At 41.5% G+C, this 18,678-nt stretch overlaps 1 protein-coding gene across 6 annotated transcripts in view; it reads left to right on the top strand.

Annotated features, from left to right (window-relative positions):
• The window catches only part of IL15 (interleukin 15), a 380,197-nt gene that overhangs the window by 240,417 nt on the left and 121,102 nt on the right, over positions 1 to 18,678 (top strand). The window lies entirely within an intron of this gene.

Raw genomic sequence — 18,678 nt, 5'->3', positions numbered from 1 at the left:
TTTGTGAATGGCTCATGGCAGCTGCATTTCTAAATGTGCTCTCCGTCCTTACAAGGAATATATTTCTCACAAAGTATTGATCCCCTTTTCTTTCTTGCTTATTGCTCTAAAATAATATTTCACATTTCTTTTGCTAACAATATACTTTCTTTATTCAACTGTGTGGTCATTAGTCAGAAACTCAACCAGTATAGGGCCACGAGCAACATGTATATTTGCATATCGTATTTCTTTAGCAAACCTAGCCCTAAGGCAGTGGAGCGCTGTACATGGCCAAAGATGAGCATAAAGTCAACGAATAACACGAGAGGGAAGCTGGTTTAATACATTGTGTTGTAGCGTTCCTTAAGGAGGTGTCTTCAACTCTTTCCTGTATTGGTCCTGATTGATACAGGGATGTTGTCGCAGATCCTGAGTGCATACATTGGAAAGGCCTGCTGCCTTGTTTTTGTAAACACTCTTTAGTCTGATGGTGTCATGGCTGTTGGTGTGTCGAGAACCACCAGAGATGGTGATCTTATTTGCAAGATAAACAAGGGTGTTGGTCCGGATGGGTTTGTAAATGATGGAGCTGGTTTTGAAGATTGTGGAGGCCGGCAAGGGGAGCCAATGGAGTTCCAGCAGCACAGGGTTGATATGATTATATTTCTTCAGCCCCTGGATGAAATGTGCTGCAGCATGTAAGATGCCTAAAGGGGTGCCGGTGTGGAGTCTGGGAGTTCATATATTAGGGCATTACCATAACATAACGTGTATTTGTAAAACGTACGTTCACCCAAGGGTATCTTGGCGCTGAAGAACAGATGTTTATTGTTACCCAATTCAATGCTACTCCTTTTATTGACCTCCGAAGGATGAAAGGCTAAGTGGACCTACTGGGATTTTAACCTGTGACCATGAGGTCAAACACAGGCCCCTACAGTGGTCCACTAAGCCACCATCCAGATGTGAGAGTATGAGGGCTTGAACAGCAGTCCTTTTGAAAAAAACTGCTTGACTTTCTTTAGAAGAGCGATCTGGTACAAAGCTACCTTAATGGTTTTTTGGCAATGTATTCCTTGAGGGTACGGTTGGTGTTCAAGCTTCTGGTAGGTGCTGGACATCCAGATCAGAATGATGTGCAAGCAGTGTTGGATGGGTTGGAAGTCTGAGGCAGAGGAGACCTTCAATTAAAGATGTTTATCATCGACATGTTGGTGAATCTTGATAATGTTATCTGTGAATAAAGCCCCAAATGGCTCCATGTATAGTTTGAAGATGGTAGCAGACAGTATGGAACCCTGTGGCACTCCGCACGTGAAAAGGATATTTTGTGACCTAGAGGTGCCCATGTGAACGAACTAATGTCTTAATGAAAGGTAGGAGCAGAACCAGTAAAGTGCATTGCTGGTAAATCACATTTGAGACTCCAGGGTGTGTATGAGGGTGGGATGGTCGATTGTGTCAAAGACATCTGAGAGGTCCAGCAATATAAGGAGGCAAGGGCCCTTTTCCTCTGTGGTCAAGAGGGCACCTTTTACAGTGGGTAAGGTAGCAGTCCATGCTGCAGTGTGATCTGAATCCAGACTGGTAGTCTTGTAGGAGATTGTTAGCATTGATGGGATCTTGGAGTTGAACATAGACTGCTTTTTCAATAATCTTACTTATGTACGGTAGGTGAGTGATGTGCCAGTAGTTGGCAAAATCAGTGTCTAGTGCAGGTTCCTTTAGGAGTGGCAGCATGTGGCCAGTCTTGAGAGCTTCTAAGAAGGTGCCTTGAGTGAGGGAGTCATTGACATTAGTAAGTAGGGGTAAGAGAGCATCCCCTGCGATGGCTATGATGAAGGGCGATGGTAAGACGGTTGTCTTTGTAATAAGTGACTTTGAGAAAGTTGAGTATGTCAGTGAAGTCTGAGAGAGATAGGACTTTGAAGACTGACCATTGTGATATTCCACAGGAAGGGGTGAGTGTAAGAGAGGAAAAAGACTTGCTGTCATCGATGTGCTAGCTGATCTTCAGAATTGTTTCACCGAAGTGAAGTTTGATGGCATTGTACTTTTCAGTGATAGGAGAAATAGGTGGGTCTGGCAGAGGGTATGGAACATCTTTCTGTAAGATAAATCTTGTAGAACGATGTGGTTCTTAAAAGCAAGAACTATAACATTTATAATTAAGGTAGAGTTTGTTCTATTTTCCACTGTCTCACATGTAGCCAGCACATTAATGTATCAGTCTTTAGTCAGTGGAGCTATCTATTTCAGCCAGGGTCTATGCAGTCTTTAAGCCCTGTGTGCCTGACTGAGAGTTGGTCTTTTCTGTATTGACAAAGGTTAGTATCAAGTACTAAGCTGGTGCCATCAAGATTATGGATGAGGAGGTGGCCAACCCTTAAAGGATATAGTAGTTACATTTTAATTGACTCATATTTACATGAGCGACTGAATTCAATGGTTTCTCATAAAAAGTTGTTATACTGTAGTGAGCAGTGTAGTCTAGGGTCTAACCAAAGCAGTCCCCATTGCATTAGCAAAGAAGGAGTTGAAACTAGACAGTACAAAAATGATCAAAAAATCTGAAAATAAAAAACAGTGTCACATGCTTTATTTCCCTTGTATAAGGAAGATGGGATTGTCGAAGGGGAAAGGATAGAAAGTAGATAAAGAGCAACTTTCCTTTTCTAAAAGGAGTGTAGATCCTTCTTACAGTGAGTGGAGCAAATGCACAGTGTAAGAAAAAAAACTGATGTTGCCATCTGTTTCTCAAAGATATATCATCCAGCATTGCACCTGAATGTCATCACATATGTATGCACTATTGCTGAGTTTATGTATAGTCATATATTAAGGGAAAAAACCTTCAAGTGTGAACTAAAAGGTTGAGGGTGAAAGATAAAACGGGGCAGCATGTGATCCACTGTTATCTCACTTCTGAAAGGCTAAAGCATTTACACATTTTAAATATGGATCATTGGCTGAGAGGCATCTAAAAAGGAGGAATCCTCTAGCCACAGACCTGGCCGTTTACCTTAAATTCCAACTTTTCAGGAAAGTAAGGTACACAACTCTGTGGTTCTGTGTATGCTCACTGTGCCACTGGAACCAAGCTCCACCATACTGAAGAGGCCCAAACGTGCCCACACTGGTCTGGGATTGCTTGTGTTTTGGTTCAAATGAACCTGGCCTGGAAGTTCGGGGTGGAATGTTCCTGTTGGAGCAGGACCAACACCGATTTGCATATATTGGGTTTCTGTCTGTAATGAATGACACATTGGGCAAATAATTGTGGTCTGGAATGCGGCCACAAGCGATTGCCAGTGGCCGAAATGAATTCAAGCGTTGCTTCTATTACCTTGTTTTTTTGCAGCAGATGCCCTACTGCACCAGGTATGTCTAGACGTCTTCCATTCTCTCTATGCCATAGAACTCAAGCCAAGCTATACCTTACCGACAAGACCTAAGTAGGTAGAAACTAAGTGGCGGTGGGTTTGGTTCCCATCTAGATGGAACCTGACTTGCTGGTTTTGCAGGAACACAACACATGTCATCTCATAGAGCTTTCACAAAGGAAAACAAGAAGATGTGGTCTCAAGGTGAGTGTTTAGATGGTTCTTGGATTCTTTGTGGAGTGTGGAAGCATCCACTAATTTCTAAATGTGGGACATCAGCTTGGTGCTCCATAAGGAAAACTCCTAAAAGGCTGCACCCTAATGACAGTTCGAAAGTTTACATTTTTTTCCTGTGGTCTTCCTGCTGGTAGTCTTCTAGGAAGAAAAGATGCTGTATCAAGAGTTGTACATTACTCCTAAACCCCTAATGACCACAACAAGTCCATGTGTTCTTACACATCCTCCCTTGGGGCATCATAATCATCATAATTTATTGATCAGATATGAGTGTTGGCATACACCAGCCTGCAAATTCCATTTATGGATGGTACCTTAGCACCTAAATCTGGTTATTATTAGTGTTATAGTCCCCATAATGGGCAATAACTAAGCAGACCCGGAAAACAGGGTAAAAATCTTAGTTAAAAATTTGTATAATCTCTTTCGATTGATTTTGAACATTGCTTAACCCAATAAAACTTCACCACATTCCTGTCACACTATTAGCTGTTTTTCTCACTGAACAAAGTGAAACAACATTACAATCACAAGGATGGATAAGTCAACATATACATCTACGATCTCGTTTTGTGAGGCTAGGTTCACCAAATACAGAGTGAAATTCCTCCGATTTTGGTTTGTTTTACGGCGCAGCCCCTAGCTTTAAATACTGATTCTTCAGCCATTGTGCACATCATGCCTCCTTACCAGTCTGCAATGGGTGAGGCGGCAGGAGCCTTCCAGTATCTCTCTGTGTCCCGCTTGGCTAGTGCTACTTCTGTAAATGCAAATCTTCTCCATGATCATTCTCCATCCACATCTGCCATAATCCTCAGCAAAGCGAAACGGGTGTCCCCGATCCAAGACCTCCCACTAGCCTCCTCAATAACTTGTATTTTCAACCAATATTCTCGGATCTCTGGGCGGACCCACATCCAGTAGAAGAAGGTTCCCTAACTCGTGTAACAGTGGCAAAGGTATTCCCGGGGTGAAAATCTGCATGTTATTCCCTAGTCCCAGGTCTATTCATAGCTGTTGGTAAATGTCAGCGGATACAGACCCAGTAAAACCAAAAAGCCATCAGTAGCATCGATGATTCTCAGAATAAAGTGCCATTGTGATAGATTACTATAGCAGATCCTAACATCTTGAACTCAAGAGGACGAACCATTTCAACAATGACATGACGAGCTCAAGGGTTGTTCTCTCACTCCTAGTTCCTTACTTGCTCCCTCAAACAAAGGGAATGGTGAAGAAAAAGAGGGGGAACTGTTTTCACCCTGGCTAGTCCCCCCCGATGGTCTAGACTTTTGCCCGCCTCCGCTAAGCTAGTCTTGGACTATGTTGTTCAGATAGAACAGTTGGATCTTTATCAAGCCATTTCTCCAGAGGCTGCACAACACAAGGGCAGATAGGCAGTTCTAGTAACAACTAATGTTGCTGTTCCAAGAAATGCAGAAATGAGATGCTACAAATTCACTGAAAGGTCAGTAGTATCCTTCTATGGCTTTATCTTTCTGGTGTAGTGGGGTGAAAAAGTCAACGCTTATTCTTGTAGTTTGATGTAGGAGTAGCATATCTAGTTCAGATAGCATGCATATCAATTCCAATAACTTTTAAGCAGGTATACAGCGTAGAGCCTACCGGAATTCTTCCACTAAGTATAATCTTCCATGTTCTATGCCCAGAAGGGGCTGGAATGGGCACAAGAAATCAGGGTTACAGGGATGCATTATTATAACCTAAGATTAAACCGAACACACAACTTGATATCTAACTTTTTGTAGTCCCTTGCAAGTGTTTGGGATTCCTGAGGGAGTTCATTGTGCCGTCCTTCTGTGATATAGTGTAGGCTGGATGTCGGGCAGTCTATTGCGGTTTGGGCTTGTGGTGTGCAGGTAATCGCAGTGCAGTAGCATCTGACGAGTGTAGGGTTGCATGCGCGATGGTGTTTTCTGCTATTTGCAGTCATTGCGCCTGGGTTGTCAGCTTTTAGATACCGCCTTAGGTGGGGATGCAGAAGATTGATGGGGTGATGGGCTACAACAGGGCAGTGCCACGTGCAATATCACACAGAACCTCATCTTTACAGGGTGCAGTGAGTCACAGCAGTGATAGGCCATCTCATGGGATACTGCTTGCAGGGTCCCACCTTAGTCTCGCACCTTAACCCCTTCGCTGCTAGGCCTTTTCCCCTCCTGTGCTAAGCCTTTTTTGGGCTATTTGGGGTAGTGTGTGCTTAGGCCCCTGTAACTTTTTGACCACATTGGGTATCCACGCCAAATTTGCGTCCTTTTCTTCCAACATCATGGGGATTCTAAAGGTACCCAGGGTTTGTGGATTCTCTTAGAGGGTTCCCAGAAATTAGTCAAAATACAGCAAAATTTTGTTTTTTTTGTGAAAAATGGGGAAAAGTGGCTGCAAATGAAAGCGTCTGGGTTTTTCTCTGCAAATGATATCAAAAAAGGGGTTGGGCTGAAATCACAATTTCTCCAGCTTTTAGGGAATGACAGATTTTTGGCAGAAATCCAACATTTTTTACACAGTTTTGAAATTTTTCTGGGACATACCCTATTTTTGCTATTTTTTGTGCTTTCAACCTCCTTCCAGATAATGGTAAAAATGGGTAGAAAAGCAATAATGGATCCTGGAAAGCTATACATTTTTGAAAAGTAGACAAAATTCTGAATTCAGCAAGGGGTCATTTGTGTAGATCATCAAGGTTTCTTTATAGAAACTAACAGGTAAATATAGGAAAAATTAAAAATTTGTTGAAAAAAGCAGCCTTTTGAGTCAACGTTTTCACCTGTAACTTCTTCGAATTATGACATCTCTTTGAAAGCAATGTACCGTTACTTCCGGTGGACCTTCCTGGTTGTGGGGATATATAGGACTTGTAGGTTCACCAAGAGCCCAATGAACCCAGAGTAAAAAACTGAGCAGCATTTTGTAATTTTTTTTTTTTTTTTGTTCCGGGTATATAGCAATTATTGTGGGAAAATGTATACATGGAAAAATCGGTATGAAAGACACCTATGTATTTCTGAAATGGGAACAAATTACAGAGTTTAGAAACAGTGCATATTTGGACATTTTCGAAATTGGGAATACTCATACTTGCATGACAATTATTGGTCATTTTTCAAAATGACTTTTATTTTACACAATGTCTTTCATTTGGAAGGGAGAAATGCATCAAAAATCAATAGGTAATAACAGTTGCTTTACAAATCTGAACTACCCTAAGTCTCCCGATAAAAATGGTACCTCACTTGTGTGGGTAGGCATAGTGCCCACGACAGGAAGTGGCTCAAAACCTAAGGTGAACACACCCCATTTTCACACAGAAAATTTACACTTTTTTTGCGAAGAGTCTAGCTGTAGTTTTTGAACCCTAGCCCTGCCGGCACCTAGGGAAACCTAGCAAACCTATACATTTTTGAAAACTAGACACCCAGGGGAATCCAGGATGGGGTGACTTGACTGCCTCGCACCATGGTCTGTTACCCAGAATCCCTTGCAAACGTAAAAAATTGACAAAAAAAACACATTTTCCCCATATTTCTGTGATGGAAAGTTCTGGAATCTGCGTGGATCCACAAATTTCCACCCACCCCGCGTGCCCTAAAGTCCTACGAGAAAAACGGTACCTCACTTGTGCGGGTCGCCATAGTGCCCGCGACAGGAAACGGCGCAAAACGCAACGTTGTCACACCTTAATTTTGCAGTGAAAAATGACCCTTTTTTGGCAAAGTGACTAGCTGTAGTTTTTGAACTCTAGCCCTGCCGGCACCTAGGGAAACCTAGCAAACCTATACATTTTTGAAAACTAGACACCCAGGGGAATACAGGATGGGGTGACTTGACTGCCTCCCACCATGGTCTGTTACCCAGAATCCCTTGCAAACGTAAAAAATTGACAAAAAAAACACATTTCTGTGATGGAAAGTTCTGGAATCTGCGTGGATCCACAAATTTCCACCCACCCCACGTTCCCCAAAGGCTTACGAGAAAAATGGTACCTCACTTGTGCGGGTCGGCATAGTGGCCGCGTCAGGAAACGGCGCAAAACGCAACGTGGTCACACCTCAATTTTGCAGTGAAAACTGACCCTTTTTTGGCAAAGTGACTAGTTGTAGGTTTTGAACCCTAGCCCTGCCGGCACCTAGGGAAACCTAGCAAACCTATACATTTTTGAAAACTAGACACCCAGGGGAATCCAGGATGGGGTGACTTGAGTGCCTCCCACCATGGTCTGTTACCCAGAATCCCTTGCAAACGTAATAAATTGATTAAAAAAAACACATTTTCCCCACATTTCTGTGATGGAAAGTTCTGGAATCTGCGTGGATCCACAAATTTCCACCCACCCAGCGTTCCCCAAAGTCCTACAAGAAAAATGGTACCTCACTTGTGTGGGTCGGCATAGTGCCCGCGACAGGAAACGGCGCAAAACGCAACGTGGTCATACCTCAATTTTGCAGTGAAAAATGACCCTTTTTTGGCAAAGTGACGAGCTGCAGTTTTTGAACCCTAGCTCTGCCGGCACCTAGGGAAACTTACCAAACCCACGCATTTCTGAAAACTAGACACCCGGCGGCTTCCAGGGAGGTATGGCTTGCGTGGATCCCCCAACGTTTCCTTACCCAGAATCCCCTGCAAACCTCAATTTTAGCTGAAAAAATCACTTTTTTTTTCACACATTTTGGGGTGGGAAAGTTGTGGCATCACCGGGCTCACACAAATTTACCACCACCCAGCGTTCCCCCAGGTCTCCCGGTAAAAATGGTGCCTCACTTGTGTGGGAGGCCCAAGTACCCGCGGCAGGCAAGGGCCCAAAACGTAGTGAGGCGACATTTGGGATAGGCAATGTTGGTGTTCTGCTAGCAAGAGTTCTAATACCTTGGCATCGGGACAAACTCCTGATGAGGACAGCAAGAAGCTTGAAGCAGTAGGGAGAAAATGGGGAGAGCAGTATCCATACAATGGTGCACAACTCATTCTAATGTGGTCTTAAACATATGTACCTGTCAACAGTGGAAAGAGATACTTACAACATCTTCCCGAAGAATACAGAAAGTGAGCAAAGGCAGTTATAGAATAGGTAAACACTGTAGCAACTGCCTATTTAAAATAATCCTTACACTCAGATGGTTATGAATTTCAGGTTTCAAACCTAAAGTATGATCTAATATCACTGACGGTCCTCTAACAGGGCCACCCATATTTGCTCCATTAGTCACTATTGGAGACAGACAACTTTCCAGCGATTAGGGACCTGAAAGACATGTACTTCCACTTACTGACGCATCCAGCTCACCTATAGTATCTCACACTTTCAGTGCTAGGAGTTCACTACCAGTTCAAAGTGCTATTATTTGAAACCAAGTCAGCTCCAAAACGTTTTACAAAATGCCTGCTGAAAACAGGCAGAGCCATTCACGTATACTCCTACCTAGACAATTGGATGTGGTGAGGGAGTATGTAAAACGTGGTAGACCTAAATGTACCATCTTGAACTAGCCACCTCACAAGAATGATAACTAAAACAGCTGGTAGTCACACACATTTCAAGTATGGAAGGAACCAAGTGCAGATATCTTTGCAACAAAATCAAACCAAAAACTTTTAAACTTAAAATCCAGGTATCTGCACCCACAGTCTCATAGGAATGCACTGTTCATAGGTTGGTGTGTGGTATATTCATATTTCTTCCACTAATTAGACTTATCTCAACTATCCTGAACATGTTTCAAATATCCACCATGAAAACTATTCTGATTACACTACATTGGGCAAGGCAGACATGATTGTCACACTTTGTAGCTCTCTCCATGGGGTAAGTACTAAAATTGACTAAGTACAAGAGCATGCTAAAAGTAAAAGGGGAAAATATTTATCACACAAATACATGTTTAGTAGGAAGGCAAGACAGCCTTCAACTAGAAAATGATATAAAGTAAGATGGACACAATTTTTCAGCAGGTGCTCAAGGAATCATTTTAAAGACAGTCTAACAGTAGAGAGAGTCATAGCACACTACCTAAAGGATTTGTTGGAGTGCAAAATTAGTTATGCTTTATTATTAAGAGTACATTTTTCAGCTGTTGCTGTATACGCTAAAGCGATGGTTCAGAAACATATTTTCTTGATACTAGATATTAAACGATTTCTCGAAAGCCTGTATTTACCACATAACCATACACCAAAATGGGTTTCAAACTTGGTCTAGCAGGTCTCATGAAATAAATCATCACTAAAGCATTTAACTTGAGAGACAACTTCTTATAGCAGTCACATCATTTAGAAAGGTTAGTGAATTTCAAACATTAGCATTCTAGGGCGCTTGTTTAATTATGCACAAAGATAAGGTGGCAATGACAATGAATACACAATTTATACCTCGGGTGTTTTCCCTGTTATCAGTTTTTCCAAAACCCTTCTGATTTAGTTGAAAAAGACCCTAAACACATGATATAAGAAGAGCAGTAATGTATTACTCACAATACAAAATAAGATAAGGCTTGCTCCAGAGGTTTTAGGTTTTCCTGTAACAAAGGGTGCTATAGCGGAGTGGATTATGCGGACCATTCAGCGATTTACCTATGCTATTCTTTGTTCAGCAAAACATTACATTGTAGGCTAAAAGCTCATTCAACTTGCACAGAAGTGGCTACACTAGTGTTTTTAGCTATTGTTTCATAAAATGCCATCTGTACAGCGTCCACGTGGTCCTCGAAACACACTTTCAAAAAGCATTACTATGTGGCTGTACAGTCACAGAAAAAAGCTCACGTTTGACACTAGTCATGCTTCAGACCCTCGACCACTGGGGGATATACTGCTACCTTATCAATGCCCTACACCTGTAACAGTAGTTTAGCAGCTTTAGGCTCTTATAGATTCACAATGGACCCTTCCACCTTTCTGTCAAAAGAAAGGAGTTTGTGCAAAAAGTAAAAGAAATAAAAAATAAATAAACAATGGTGGTCACGTATTGGGGTGTTGTGGCCTCATGGTTTGCCAACAGCAGAGACAGGACCTCCACCTTTTTGCAGTGCTATTTTAGGGTCCAATTGTATGTTTTCACTAACTGTTGCCAAAAGGGTATCCCCAACCTCCCGCCAATGTTCTTTTATGTGTGAGCAGCTGCAGGCTAGATGCAGGAAATTGTATCGCCTACCTCGCACCTATAGCACTATGTCATTTTACATAGGCCTAAAAAACACAGTATAACATATGCAGATATCTGAAACTTATCATATGGAGCCTGCTGCTCAAGGGACAATTGTGCAGTCTGGGAGCTTCAATATTGCCAGTCCCTATTTACCATTGACATTTATAACACATTGTTCGAGGCGTGTGTGCTGTAGATGCACATGCTTTGCATAATCCTGCCATCTAGTGTTGGGTCCGGATGTTTTCAAGTTGTTTTTCTTCGAAGAAGTCTTTTTGAGTCACGAGGTAAGGTACTCTTTCTTTTAGCGATACTGCGCATGGTCATCTACTCCATTGTTAGATTGTTTTCTTTCTGCCATCGGGTCCAGGCGTGTATTGCGGTACTCTGGTTCGTGACCATTTTTCATGATCCCTTCAGTGCGCAATTCACTCTACCCTTGTCGGTATTGTTGCAAACGTGTTTCACCATCCCTCGCGTGTCAAAAATCTGAAAACTTTCCCTTGCCGGGTCCGAATACTCCAACCGAGGCCTTCGGGCCTAGCCTGTTCAAAATATCTTCCACTCGAGGGAAAAATTAGCTGATGGAACGGACTCAATTTCAATTCTGCCCTCGGTGTAAGTACCTGCTCACTGACCTTCACAAAGTCTGTTATCTGTGCCTCTCCCCGGAGCACAGAGAAGAAGATTGTGATGCCTGTTGGTTGTTTCGATCCAAGAAGACCTTGCAGGACAGTCGGGCTCGAGAAAAGAGATGCAGACCCCAGAGAATTGAAAACGCTCCTGATATCTTTGGAGAACAAGATATCGAACTGGAAGATGTAGAAGAGTCAGCAGCTGAAAAGGAAGACACTTTTTCTATTCAAGACTCCGATTCAGAACACTAAGTTAAACTGGAGTCTCATGACGTCCCAGCTGGCCAAGGTGCCGTGCGTACCCAATCCTCTTTGCCGACCAAAAACCTGCTTCCACCAAACAAAAGCCTTTCAGGTGATGGAGCAGGTAAAACAACATTTTGTATACCTCCTCTAATTTGCATGAAATTAATTACGTAATCATTCTAAATTTAACTTGCACTAACTGGTTTGCAGTGAAATTTTACTAATCAACTTTTGCACCTTGATAAACATGAGATACACGTGGGACTAAAATGCTGATCACAAAACCACTGGTACGTTTGACAAAGAGTGATGTGAAAGATCCCCTTGAGCTGAATAGAGAAGAGAAGAAATCTTTTAAACAACTAAGAGACAGCTTGTGTGAAACTCCAGCTCTTGGAATGCCTGATTATGAAAAAGAATTCAAGCTATACTGCAGGGAGAGAGATGGGTGTGCTCTTTCCGTATTAGTGCAGAGACATGGAAGATTGAGACGACCAATTGCGTATTTTTCAGCTGTACCAGATCCAATAGCTGTAGCATTGCCTGGTTGTTTGAAAGCCGTGGCAGCCACTTGTAAGAGCTTGGAACAAAGTGAAGGAATTGTAATGGGATATCCTGTGAGAGTGTTTGTTCCCCATGATGTGGCGATCCTTTTGACAAGAAGCAAGACACAATTCATGATGCATAGCCGTCTCACTAAATATGAAAAGGTGATTTTGGGTGTTACAAATGTGAGTCTTGTAAGATGCACTAATGTGAACCCATCGACATTACTACCTGATGCTGTGAATGCGGAGGTGAAGGATGATGTTGATCATGATTGTTTGGAAGTGCTTGATTTTTGCACCAAACCGCGTCCTGATATAAAAGATGGGCCTCTGAAAGAGAGTGACTATGTGATGTTTGTGGATGGGTCATGCCTAAGAACTGGAGAAGGGATTTTGAGTGCTGCATGTGCTGTGTGTACTGTAGCGACTGTGTTGGAAGCATCTTGTTTGAGAGGAGAACGATCTGCTCAAGTTGCTGAGTTGTTTGCACTGATTAGAGCATGCAAGTTGGGAAAGGATTTGCGAGTCACTGTGATTGCTGACAGTCAGTATGGGTTTGGAGTGGTGCATGACTTTGGGCAAATTTGGTCCCAAAGAGGTTTCTTGACACAGAGTGGAACTCCAATCAGAAATGCAGAAATAGTTGGAAAATTACTTGAGGCGATACAGCTGCCTAAACAGATCGCTGTTATAAAATGTAGCGCACACAGAAAGGGAACTGACTACATGTCAGCAGGCAATGAGTTTGCCAATGACCTAGCACAGTATTGTGCACAAAACCAAATTTCATTAAATCGTAACAGGGAGAAGGAAATTGATTTATTTCCCTTGCTTTTTACTAACACCGTAAGTACATGGGATGAAGTGAGACAGTTACAGGAAGAGGCAGGGGAAGAGGAGAAGAAACAGTGGATAAAATCAGGATGTACACCACGAGAAGCAGGCAGAGTTGGGGTTTACCGCGATGGAAGACCAGAAATGCCTAATAGCATGATCTCTACCATGGCAGGGATGTACCATGGGCAGGCTCACATAGGCAGGGATGCCATGATTAGACTTTTTAAACAGACCTGGTATAATGCAAAGTTTCGGCTTATAGCTGAGAGCCTTTGTCAGAGATGCCTCATATGCCAGCAATTTAATCCAGGAAGGAAAACTGTGGTGGGCGTGGGAACCATAGGATGGGAGGGAAGTCCTTTCACTCGAATGCAGCTTGATTTCATTGAAATGCCCTCATGTAACAGGCTAAGATATGTACTGGTGATTGTCTGTTTTCACATTGGGTTGAGGTTTACCCGACCAGAAGGAATGATGGAGGTACTGTAGCAAAACTCCTACTGAGAGAGTTCATTCCTAGGTTTGGTGCCCAGTAACGATTGAAACAGATAGAGGAACACATTTCCAGAATGAGATTATAAAATTGATTTGCGAAGCATTGAATGTACAACAGAAACTTCATTGTGCCTACCGACCAGAGGCTTCTGGAGTGGTGGAGCAAAGAAAGGGCACCATAAAGAACAGATTGGGAAAAATTTGTGTGGCCACATAGTTCTCATGACAATTAGATCAATTCCAGATAGGAAGACTGGTCTGAACCCCCACGAAATTATCATGGGTAGAGCAATGAGACATGTTTTTATTCCCGTCAACAAACTGCTGCCTATATCTGATAACTTCGTCTTGGATTATTGCAAAGGATTGGCTGATATGGTACATTCTGTGTTTCATCAGGTTGGACCAGATGCGACCACTCTTGAAAAGAAGCCAGCTCATGACTTGAGTCCTGGAGATTGGGTCCGCACAAAAGTACACAGAAGAAGAAATTATCTGGTTCCACGCTGGGGAAGACCACGACAGGTGATTCTGACAACAACAACTGCTGTGAAGTGTGCAGGAGTGAAGAACTGGATTCATGCCAGTCACACTCTTCGAGTCCCAAATCCGGAAGATCAATCTGAAGAGGAACAACAAGAAGTATCAGATACCAGTTCTGAATCAGAATCAGAAGAAACTAGAACAAGACAAACCCCAGAAGCAGGAGAAACTGGATTAAGTCAAATTGTTGGGCAGGAGAATATACCCCTAAGAAGACGTCCTGAAATTTCGGATACCGGTTGTGAGTCTGAGACAGAACCAGTGGGAATACAAGAAAGAATAAATGAGGACACTGGAAAAACTGAACAAGAAGTCTTTGGAAAAGAAATCCTGAGTACAAGCACAAAAGAAATTCCCCCCGAAATCATAGAGATAGAAGGTGAGGAATTAGATACAGAAAGTGAGGGTGAGGTAATTGCGGAAGAACCCCGAGGAGGTGTAGGGACACAACACACACACGTAGAAAAAGGGACAGATAGTCCGCAGGAAGATTGCGTGGAAGAAACACGAGGAGGGATAGAGACAGACCGTGAACCTGAAGTCTTGAGGATAAAATCCAAAGAAAGTAAAATCCAGACAGATACAGAATCTGAAGAAAGTGAAGAAGAAAGCAAAGGTGGAAGAACTTTGAGGAAAAGAGCGAGAAGGGAAAGGATTGAAATTAAAAAGACCTTTGAAAGAAGATATTTGGCCCAACAAAATCAAGAGATTGAGATACCGACTAACCAGAATAAGATCTGATAATGCTGAATAAGTGAAGGAAGTGTCTAGTCAAGAAAAACAAAAGGACACTGATCAGAAACACTTGCAAAGAGGATAAAGAAACAACCAGAAGTACAAGTCACCGGAATGGACATATGTGGCACTTCCTGATATACAAGAGGAAGCTGATAGCCAAGAAAGTCTAAGAGTGACTGTGCAGAAAGTGGACGAAGGAGAAAAAGATTCGGAAATCCTGAGAGTTATCTTGTCTGACGCCAGAGAAGAAATGGATGATCAGGAAATTCTGAACAAACATTGTGAACCTAAAGACCAAGACAATTCATACATGGACTGAGTGGCAAAGGAAAATCAAAAGGAATTAAAACCCGGACAAGACACATGACCAAAAAAGAACCAAGTAGCCTTCGGTTTAGACAAAGGTAAATTGTTAAAGGAAAGAGGCTACGTCAAAAGACACTGGTCATTACCAAAATGGCAAACAGTGAAAATAGAAATCCAACATGTGGGTTTCTCCGAAGATGGTGTAAAATGTGTTTTTGTTGTACAGGATTACTAATGCTTGTCTGGATCATATTAGCAATAATAATTTCATTTAGAGTAACATCACCTTCCTTTGACATATGGGATAACTTGTAGTGTCTTAGCTAGTTTGTTTTATAAAACAGGAAAATTAGAATACTATTACACTGATGTAGATAATATTTTCTCACAGATTCCTGTAGTCCCTGAACTAAACCAAGTGATTCCTGGTAGGACACTAGGTGCATTTTTCCTGTAAACGAGAGAATTAACTTTAAAAGAAGTGTTTAAAAATAACCTTACTTGTAGTTTAAGAAAAGAAGAGAAAACTTTTCTGAACATGGTAGAGGAGATGAAAGTTAAAATGCAAAAGAAGGCGTCTGGGGAAAAGATGGAAACCACATTTTGGGATGTGGGGAAGGAGAATCATTTAAAGTGAGAAACAAATCCAGCAATGGCTTTAGATTGGCCCCAGAAAGGGAAGTTGTGCATCAAGAGAGATAATACTGTGTATGATAATTATTTTGTAGGTGCAAGTGAATGCCATGACTTATATAAAATCATGGGGGGATGGGGATTTAAAGGAGGAAATGATCTGGTATTCCCTGGAATATATTACATCTGTGGGAACAGAGCTTATTATAGGTTACCGGACTACTGGTACGGGACATGTTACCTAGGCCTAGTCTTTCCAAAAATATTTCTTGTGGAAAGGGGAGATGACGGTTTGCACGAAATAGGTAGACAACTAAAACGTAGAAGGAGGGAAAGTTGGTCAGAAATTCTAGGTGATGTCTTTGGAGCACTGATACCAGCAGTTGGAATATCTCTGAATGTACATAAAATTAGAAAATGGTCTACAGTTGTGGATCATTTATCTACAAGCACAGCTGGAGGGTTCTTAATGGTAAATACCGAAATGGTTGCCATGAGAGCAATGATTATGCAAAATCGACTTGCTCTTGATATTATATTGGCCAAAGAGGGAGTAGTATGTGGAATGCTGAAAGTACAACATTGTTGTTATGTTCCTGACGAAAGAATTTAAAGAAATATATTTAGAACATAACTGAAATTGTTCCACTGGAGGTTAAAGGTTTATGGGTGAAACTTGGTAAGGGTTTTTTCACTATTAAGAATTTATTAACAAAAATAGGTAGCTCCTTTGTGGGGAAAATACTGATACATGTGACTTTTGTGATTGTTTTAGTGTTAAAATTAAGATTAGGATGTGTGTGCATAAAAAGAAGAAAATTACAAAATAAGATAAAAAGGGAAAACAAGAGAAGGAAATAAGAGAAAGGGAGATAGAAGAAATAGAATTAGAAGAGTTGCAAGATAATGTATACAAGAAAACAAAAGAGAACAGTATGGAGAACACTATGATTTAACCCAACAAATGCAAGTGGGACTGAATAAAACCATTTCCGTAGAGAAATTTAGAGAATGTAGTGAATAGTAGTGATGTTAAAAAAATCACCAAAGGGGGGGATTGATGGAGCAGGTAAAACAAAATGGTGTATACCTCCTCTAATTTACATGAAATCAATTATGTAATCATTCTAAATTTAACGTGCACTAACTGGTTTGCAGTGAAATTTTACTAATCAACTTTTGCACCTTGATAAACACGAGATACATGTGGGACTAAAATGCTAATTACATGGCAGAATAATTAATTAATCAATTATGGTACGCAAACTAACCTTAGATTGTGGTGAAATAGTAAAATTGCATGATTTATGTTGCTTTGTGATTGTTTGTGCTTTCCAGACTATAAAATGGTGAGTATTATCGCTTTAAATGTTGCTACAGCTAGGGAAATACTAATATGTATTGGGATTAGTGTGGGTTTAAACATTAGAATCTCCATTTCTATATTTTAATTACTGTTATGTCTGTTTTTGCTTAAGTTGGCATTCGGTCCTACTAGGCCGCAGTACCCAAGATGGAGTCTCTACCGAAAACGCCACCATGTGAGCGCGATGGTTTCTGTGCAGAATCTAATGGCTATGGAGATCTCCAAATGACCCCAGCTCTGTGACACCGTGTTCCCTGTCAAGGATAGGAACGTGTTTGCCTGCCAACTGACGATGGTGTGAGAACTGCGGAAAAACAATACAGAACCTGTGGAGGAATGGCTTCTCTTCCTCTAAATGTTACATTCGAAACCTTCGCCTGGGAGCGAAATGAACAATATAAAATGTACGCCTTCCTATGCCAAGTCTTCATGAAGAACGAGTTTACCCTGGGAAACTTTTAGAATTTTTGCAGATAATCCCGAACTGAAATTTTACTAATCAACTTTTGCACCTTGATAAACCACGAGATACATGTGGGACTAAAATGCTAATTACATGGCAGAATAATTAATTAATCAATTATGGTACGCAAACTAACCTTAGATTGTGGTGAAATAGTAAAATTGCATGATTTATGTTGCTTTGTGATTGTTTGTGCTTTCCAGACTATAAAATGGTGAGTATTATCGCTTTAAATGTTGCTACAGCTAGGGAAATACTAATATGTATTGGGATTAGTGTGGGTTTAAACATTAGAATCTCCATTTCTATATTTTAATTACTGTTATGTCTGTTTTTGCTTAAGTTGGCATTCGGTCCTACTAGGCCGCAGTACCCAAGATGGAGTCTCTACCGAAAACGCCACCATGTGAGCGCGATGGTTTCTGTGCAGAATCTAATGGCTATGGAGATCTCCAAATGACCCCAGCTCTGTGACACCGTGTTCCCTGTCAAGGATAGGAACGTGTTTGCCTGCCAACTGACGATGGTGTGAGAACTGCGGAAAAACAATACAGAACCTGTGGAGGAATGGCTTCTCTTCCTCTAAATGTTACATTCGAAACCTTCGCCTGGGAGCGAAATGAACAATATAAAATGTACGCCTTCCTATGCCAAGTCTTCATGAAGAACGAGTTTACCCTGGGAAACTTTTAGAATTTTTGCAGATAATCCCGAACTGACCAATCAGAACATTTCTCTACCCCTAATTTGTTGCATGTTAAGATGAAGTAAGAGGGAAAAAGGGTATATGAAGTCATCATCCGCCAAAGGGGGGTACGCATCTGGTTGATCTTTCATGGCGTTGGATCTGCATTGAGCCGGTGACGATTTCCATGGTTTGCCTTGGGTTTATGTGGTTTTCGGGAAGTTATTTAGTCTGACGGGTTGATATTTGCTGTGGGTCGGACAGCCTATCCCGGAGGTTGTACCGGGGAATGCGGATAACTCTGTTTACTCAAAGTCGCCGACGTTTGCTAATTGGTAATTAATTAAATGCGCTTTCTAAATTCATGCTTATTTACTAAATGTCTGATTTCTCTTTTAAATAAACAGTTTATATTATGAACT

The sequence above is a fragment of the Triturus cristatus genome, chromosome 2_2 (genome assembly GCF_964204655.1).
Source record: "Triturus cristatus chromosome 2_2, aTriCri1.1, whole genome shotgun sequence".
Taxonomy (NCBI): Eukaryota; Metazoa; Chordata; class Amphibia; order Caudata; family Salamandridae; genus Triturus; species Triturus cristatus.
The sequence above is the reverse complement of the archived record's forward strand: the minus strand, read 5'-3'. Positions and strand labels throughout refer to the sequence as shown.